This window comes from Drosophila gunungcola (assembly GCF_025200985.1).
Source record: "Drosophila gunungcola strain Sukarami chromosome 2R unlocalized genomic scaffold, Dgunungcola_SK_2 000013F, whole genome shotgun sequence".
NCBI lineage: Eukaryota > Metazoa > Arthropoda > Insecta > Diptera > Drosophilidae > Drosophila > Drosophila gunungcola.
The window spans coordinates 789,447-796,371 of NW_026453171.1; positions in this window are offsets into that span (position 1 = coordinate 789,447).

A 6,925-nucleotide genomic window follows, 5' to 3' on the forward strand; every position below is an offset into this window, starting at 1 on the left:
GAGTTGAGCAACTGACGACGCGCGACGACGACTCTTTCGACGGCTTCGCTTTGGGCCACGCTCAGCGCAATAAACCCAACACCATATACACTCTCTGGCCGATCTCCAGCACCAGCTAGCAGTCTCTTTCTCGCCGGCACAGCTGGCGTCCTACTTGCACCTGCGCACTTGTTAGGGTGATGGTGATCGGGCCAAAATACGTTACGAAGCACCGTTTGAATTTTACCTGTGACGCGGACAAAAAGAGGGAGAGCGCGCTCACCTAGAGAACAAAAACTCAACGAAGGAAAAGAGAGCGTCGTTTACCTGTGCTCACCTACACCGAACAAATAAACAAATCTCTTTTAAAATGAATCTATCTGTACGATACAAGTGACTCTTTTGGACGAATAAACCTACATTTTTCCCAGTGCGTCGTTTTCTCTTCAGCCGTCTCGACAGAGGCTGATTGCTCGGAAATTAGCTTGCGAACATTTTGTTTTTACATTATTTTCCGTGTCATTTATTGTCTTTGTTTTGCCATATAATTGGAAACAATTTTATTTATTTTTTATTATTATTTTTTTTAATTGTTTTTTTTTTTTGATAAATTTTGAAAAGTGTATTTATTAAGTCAAATTCTTATTCATTTTTCATAACAAAATTTGATAACAGATATTTTATATGTTGAAGGTGCGATTGTCACGTAATTTTGGCTCGAACAAAAAGTTCAAAAATGTCTTGAAATAAAAGTCAGAACATTCATTCATTCATATAGAGTGGCGGTTGCCATGACCTTGCGGTGCGAGGTTTACAGAAGTTTGGCGGCTTTTCATCCTGTGTCTGTAGGTCCTGCACGATCTGTCATAGACAGCATGGTCGACGTTGTAGTTTATGCTGCACAGACCTTCTTAGCTAGAGTTAGACCAGTGGCTCCCTGCGCATTTACCGCAAACTACTTGTTTTAGACAGTAGTTTTTGTAGTAATCAAACTCTTAGCAACTTTCACACAGCTTTACGCTGTTATTTTTCCCTATGAGTTCCATTTAGACCCTTTGGCGACCTACTCTAACTAACTAGTGGACTTGCTTGCTGTTATGGGCCTGAGCAAGATCTTTGAACCAGTAGTTTAGGTTTGAGTTACTCCGTCCGCGTTAGCTGGGTACCTTCTCCTGTTACCAATTTGATATTCAAGTTCGCCGAAAACCTTGGTGATCAGATCTTTGGGAGTTGTCCTCTGGTAGGCAAAAGTGCGTGTATTGCACCTGGAGGTTGAATCCACTGCGTAGATCCGTAGGCTATGAGCCTAGGCCGTGCTGAACTTATAGCTTTCAGGGTCTATCAAGGGATTAGCCTGAAACCAGGGCGGTGATGGTTGCTGGGCCAGTTTCAGAAATCCACCTTTAATAAGCCCCAAGTAGTTTGAGCAGTTTGATTGGTTACCACTGCTGAAATTTGATTTGGTTTTAATGTTGTTAATTATGTAGCACTTTATGGCCTTATTGGATTTATTTTAACTTGTTTACTTGAGTATAATTGTCTTTAACGGCGATATACGCGCCTAAGTCGAACTTTGCGTGAGCGTGGCAAAGGTTGAGCCATGATATAACTAACTGACATAGAAAATAGATTTTCATTGTTTTCCGTCGCTTATGCAAATGCAAGTTCAGTTAGTTCCTAAAAAAATTATTTTCCAGCGGGTTTCTCTGCTCGTAAAGCCACAGAAATCTAACCGCCAAAATTCACTTTCAAATTTACGGTTTGCGTCTCCGATTTTAGTACTTTGATGGGAATGTATCTCCGCTTTTCGTTCTCTGCTAAACAACAGAGTTTTTATATTTTGTTTAGGGAACTGCTCGGCTTGTTTCAGGATCTTTTTACAAAGGATCGAAACATTGAGTTTAGATGAACTGGTAGCATGATCTATTCATTTATTTTTACTTTTTCAAGACATTAACTTTTAAAGGCCAGAAAGGTTACAACGTCATCAACAAAAATGTTAAATGCTTTAAAGTCTGTTATACAACAAGGGTGCGCAATCCTGCATTCTACATAATACTTTACACGGACATGTAAATATACAAACAGTGTTGTCAAAACGTGCTAGGGCCAAACAGCTAAATTTCAAATGTTAATTTATTTTTCACTCATTTGAACGCAAATAAAATGCAATATTTAATAAATATTTTTTTCATTCTCTTATCAACAGCATCGTGAGAAAAAGCGAAAATATAGAAACGGGACTGACTAGCTTTAAGTGGAATAATAACAGAAATAATAATTTTCTATTCAATATAAAGGTTTCAAAAACTTTTGCCTAACTCAAAACTATTTACTAAAAATAAATATTTAATTAAAATTCTAATATAGCCAATAACAATTACTTCAGATAATTGGCAGAAAGGAAAGCAATGAGTGAAATCTCCACCCATCACTCCCTTCCTTCCTCATTTATTTTCCTTTTCCCGTCAAAAAGTTGCATAAATCTGTGAAATTACCCAAACACTCGAAAGCTTAACACAGACGGTTGAGTAATGCTCGAGATTTCCACGGGGTGAGGTGAACAGGAAAATTGAAAATGAGGGCGGGAAATGCGAAGGGAAAAGTTAACCGCAGAGCGCAAATTTCGGCGGTGGGGAATACGTCATAAAACCGATTTAACAACCGAATAAGCAACCGCAAAAGCAGAATGACAATGTCTTTTTTTTTCCTCATCCCTTTTAATCTTTCACTTTCTCTTCGTATTCCAAACGGAAATGAACCCGACGAGGCGGTTAAAACAAAAAGCGAAATGAAAATCCCAACGAAGCCGAGCATGCCTTGGGGCTGATCGGGAATGTATAACTTTTCATGAGCTTTGAAAGGTTTTCGTTATTCAAACCTCAAAGAGAGTGCATACCAAGTTGCCATTAAAATTCTAGAGATACGTCTACCATTTTGTCTTTGACGAGTTCTGTCGAACCAACTGCTTTTTTATGGCCTATCAGGGAACGTCTTATGCCGGCAATTAAAATAAACGGCAGCAGAGCCAAAGCTGCCTTAGGCCATGACTCCCTTAACTCATCTCTAGTCCCTCCAAAGGATTTTCAGATGGAGCGCAGGAAAACGCCTTCAAGCTGCTAGAAAATGTGCGTTTAATGAAATTTTTATTCAATCAGCGCGCAGCAACTTTTATGGCAACACATACTCAGGAAGGCGGGAGTGGATTCGAACCTGTTGAGTTTATGACAAAGTGGCTTCCCCTCCCTTTACCCCGATCCCGAGCAGATCCATCTTTTGCCCTGACTATGCGAAGTGCTCTACTTTTACAGCCTCCATTTATCTTTCACTTTGCGCCACGCAACGCGTCGAGTGGAAGATGGAAGGGATTTCCCCGACCGCGATGATGTTTGCCTAGCATGGGATATGAAAATGGGCATAGTTAAGAGGTATGGATAGATGGAAGTGCTGGGAGACAAATATCACCGACTGACGGCTATAATCTTTATGCTGTTAACTAAAGATCGGGATTGGAAACGGATAAAACTGTTAGGAAATGGTTAAACATTATAGGGTCAATTTTTAAGTGTTAAAAACTAAGAGTTCGTGTTAATTGTTTTGGGATTGCCCAATTGAGAACTTTTAATTAATGGGACTTTTAAATTATTCAATTAAAATATTTTTATTTTATTCTTATACTTATTTCTAAATTTTTGTAAAACGTTTTTAAACCAGGTAATAATATACATTAGTAAAAAACTATCAAAAAGTAATATTTATCTTTAATTAATTCATTTTGAAATACAAAATTTTATTTTGATCTTTTATTGCTTTCGAAAGTAAATACTTAATTAAAATAGTGACATTTTTAACATTTTCATTATGAAAAATTTGCAAGTGTTGTAACTGTTTTCACTTCACCCTGCCACTTTTGAATGTAAATGACCAAGCCAAAGACAAACTCATGAATATCATTAGCAACAGCTTCATCCTGCGACACCAGCCCACATGTATTTTTTTTCTCCCGCCGAAACTCCTTATTATCCACTTACCCACAGCCCTTGGGCTGCAATTAAGCGTTTGCGGTGCGGAAAGTTCAGGCAATTTGTAGCCGAAAAACAAGCTCAAAGCGACCGACAAAGCCACAGCAGACAGCTGAGAAAAGTTCCTTCTCATTTTGCCCACCTTCCTGTCCGACAGGTGTGCGCATTTCATTTGCATAGATTAGCTAGATTAAAGCGGATGGCGGAAGATACAAATGCAGAGCATTCGGTGGCAAGTCGCCACTTGGCAGCAACACCAAAAGTTGGGATGCGCGGTCTCAATCCACCGTTTGTGGGTTAATTAAAAAGTTTTTCGAAATAAATTAACATAAAATTTCGTTTGCCGGGAAATCCGCGCAAAATGAATTTTCTTCTAATTGACCAGCACCTGAGGGCTTGCCGGTTCTTACCCTCAGTCAGGAGCAACAATTGGCCTTTAAGCAAGAGCTTCAAACCGTTTTTGTGGGTCACCACCAGCACCAACCAACATTGCCCCGCCAGCTTTTTATCTGCCAAATATTGATCGCATTAGTGAAAAGGCGGGAAACCGCACGAAAGTGTGGCCCGGCCCGTCTGTTCGAGTTCAGCTTTTGCCCATGTGGGTCAAGTAAATCAATTGACAGCTCTCCGAACTTGAGCGAGGACAAAGGCCATATTAACGTATTCGTGTTCGTTTCGCCGTATGGGTGTGGTGTGGGCCACCTGGTAGCCTCTATAAATAAATCATGGCTTACGATAATATGCCACACAAGCACACCTTATGTTGATAAGATATAGGCCAACGTATTCAACCACGTGGCAGGAGCCAAAACAACACAAGAGACTATGATACAGTCATCACACCATAACTTTTTCCGACTCATAATTAAGGAAAAAGCTTATTACAGTATATACTTAAAAGTGTGTACTTTTCAAATTATTATTTTTTTTGCAATAACTGTTTTTGTGGTTTGTTTATTAATTTAAACATAAGTATAATAATAAAAATATATAAGTATATTTAAAATTTGTAACTAAAATTATCTTAATCATGCTAAAACGCAATCAATTATTAAAGCAGAAAATAAAACAGGATTTTGTTTTCGCAATTAAATTTTCGGGATTTAAGGTTTATTTATAGCAAAGAATTTCACTCAGTATTAAAGTATTCTATAATATCCATCTAAAACACATTTTAATTTTTTCCTAAAACCTGGAATATTTATTTTCTATTAGATGTATTTTTATCTGACTTTATATGGCTTGATTTCTAAAAGCTTTCACTGTACTCATAAAAAAACATCCCCAGCAAGAACAATAACAAAAAGTTCAAGGGCCGACACCATTTGACTTTAGTCAAGGATTCCTTATGAGTAAATTCTCCTTAGTTCCTAACATTTTCCCACTCACCCTTTTCACTCTGTTGTACGATTTCTTCGTTCACTCAATCATCACAAAACTTGACATATTGTAAAGTTACAAAAAATATTACAAACTGTTACCCATATGTATCGTTGTTGGGATTTGTTTGCGTTGAGCGAGATTGTTTGCGGTCTGTCTGACGTGTTTCGCTGAAGATTAATTGCATATCGTAGTTGCAGCAGGTGCTTTTATTGTTGGTATTTTTGGCACTTGCATTTGCTGCATTTGGCAAATGAGTTTGACCATTTAGGTAATTGCAAATCGAGTCGAGGTGAACAGCAAAGTGTTTGGGGTCAGCATTATCCCCATTGGAACTATTCATGTGAGAAAAAAAAAGCACTTTATCAGCAGAAATATAGGCTACACTAAAACGAAAAATGATACAAAAAATAGAAGTTTCCTGCATTTGGAAAAAATCTAGTTTTGTTTTGAGACTGTTGCTTTAAATAAATTTAGGATTATCGACCACTTTTTAAGCCTTTGCCTATTTTTGGTTTGGAAAACCTACGACCTAAAGTTGCATTTACTTCTATTTGTATAAATACAAACTGGCTAAATCTAGCACTGCACGTTTATATAACATAGTAGATACTTAATTTATTTGTTTTTAAATATATCATAAATTTAAAAGATAATATTGTTCTTGCTTTACGTTCTTGCTTTTCTGTCGATTAGGTAAATGTATTTAAGAGATGCACGTTAACGGAAAATATAAACATTTGATCAATACAATTTTTGTTTTATATTTTTGTTTGTACGAGGGTTTTACCCGTGAGTTGTTAAATTAAATCAACAGACGCAAAAAAAACGACAGAAAATATTATATTTTTTATTGATTTTATGATATTTACATATGTATATGTAACCGATTTATAGCGCAATTGAAATTTTTTTTTTTTATTTTTTCTGTGCAAACATGTGAATATATTGTTGAAAAATAAAGTAGATGAGCAATGGGTAAAAACGCTTGTCCTCTACAAAAATCGAAACATTAATAAAATGCCGAATAATGCTCGTCACAATTTCTAAATATTGCTTGGCAGTCAGCGCTGCGGATCATAAAAGAACCAACGGAAAAACACGCGCAATAAACAACACCGACCAAACCGCAACCGAAAAAGAATCAAAACCAAAACAAAGGAAACAGCAGAGAAAAGGGTCGAAAATAAAAAAAAAAATAAAAATTGTTGTAAACGTTACAATCCTCAGAGCGTCAATGCTGTCCCGATTTCGACCCACTTTCCGCCTTATTTTTTTCCATCCTTATGCTCCATTGATGGAACCTACAAAACAAAGTCAGCAGAGACAGCTAAAGATAAACAAAGCAAAGTCGTAAAGAAAAAATACAAACAATCCAAATGGTGGGGAAGTCAGGAAGGAGAGAGTGGGCAGAGAGAAAAGTGCACGGAAAAGCTAGTGGTGACGTAGCAGAGCTTTTCCGTGACGTCACAGTTGAAAGCACCGTACCAAGTGCCAAACCTAACCGAAACCGAAACGAACCGAACCAAAATCGCTTCAAACAC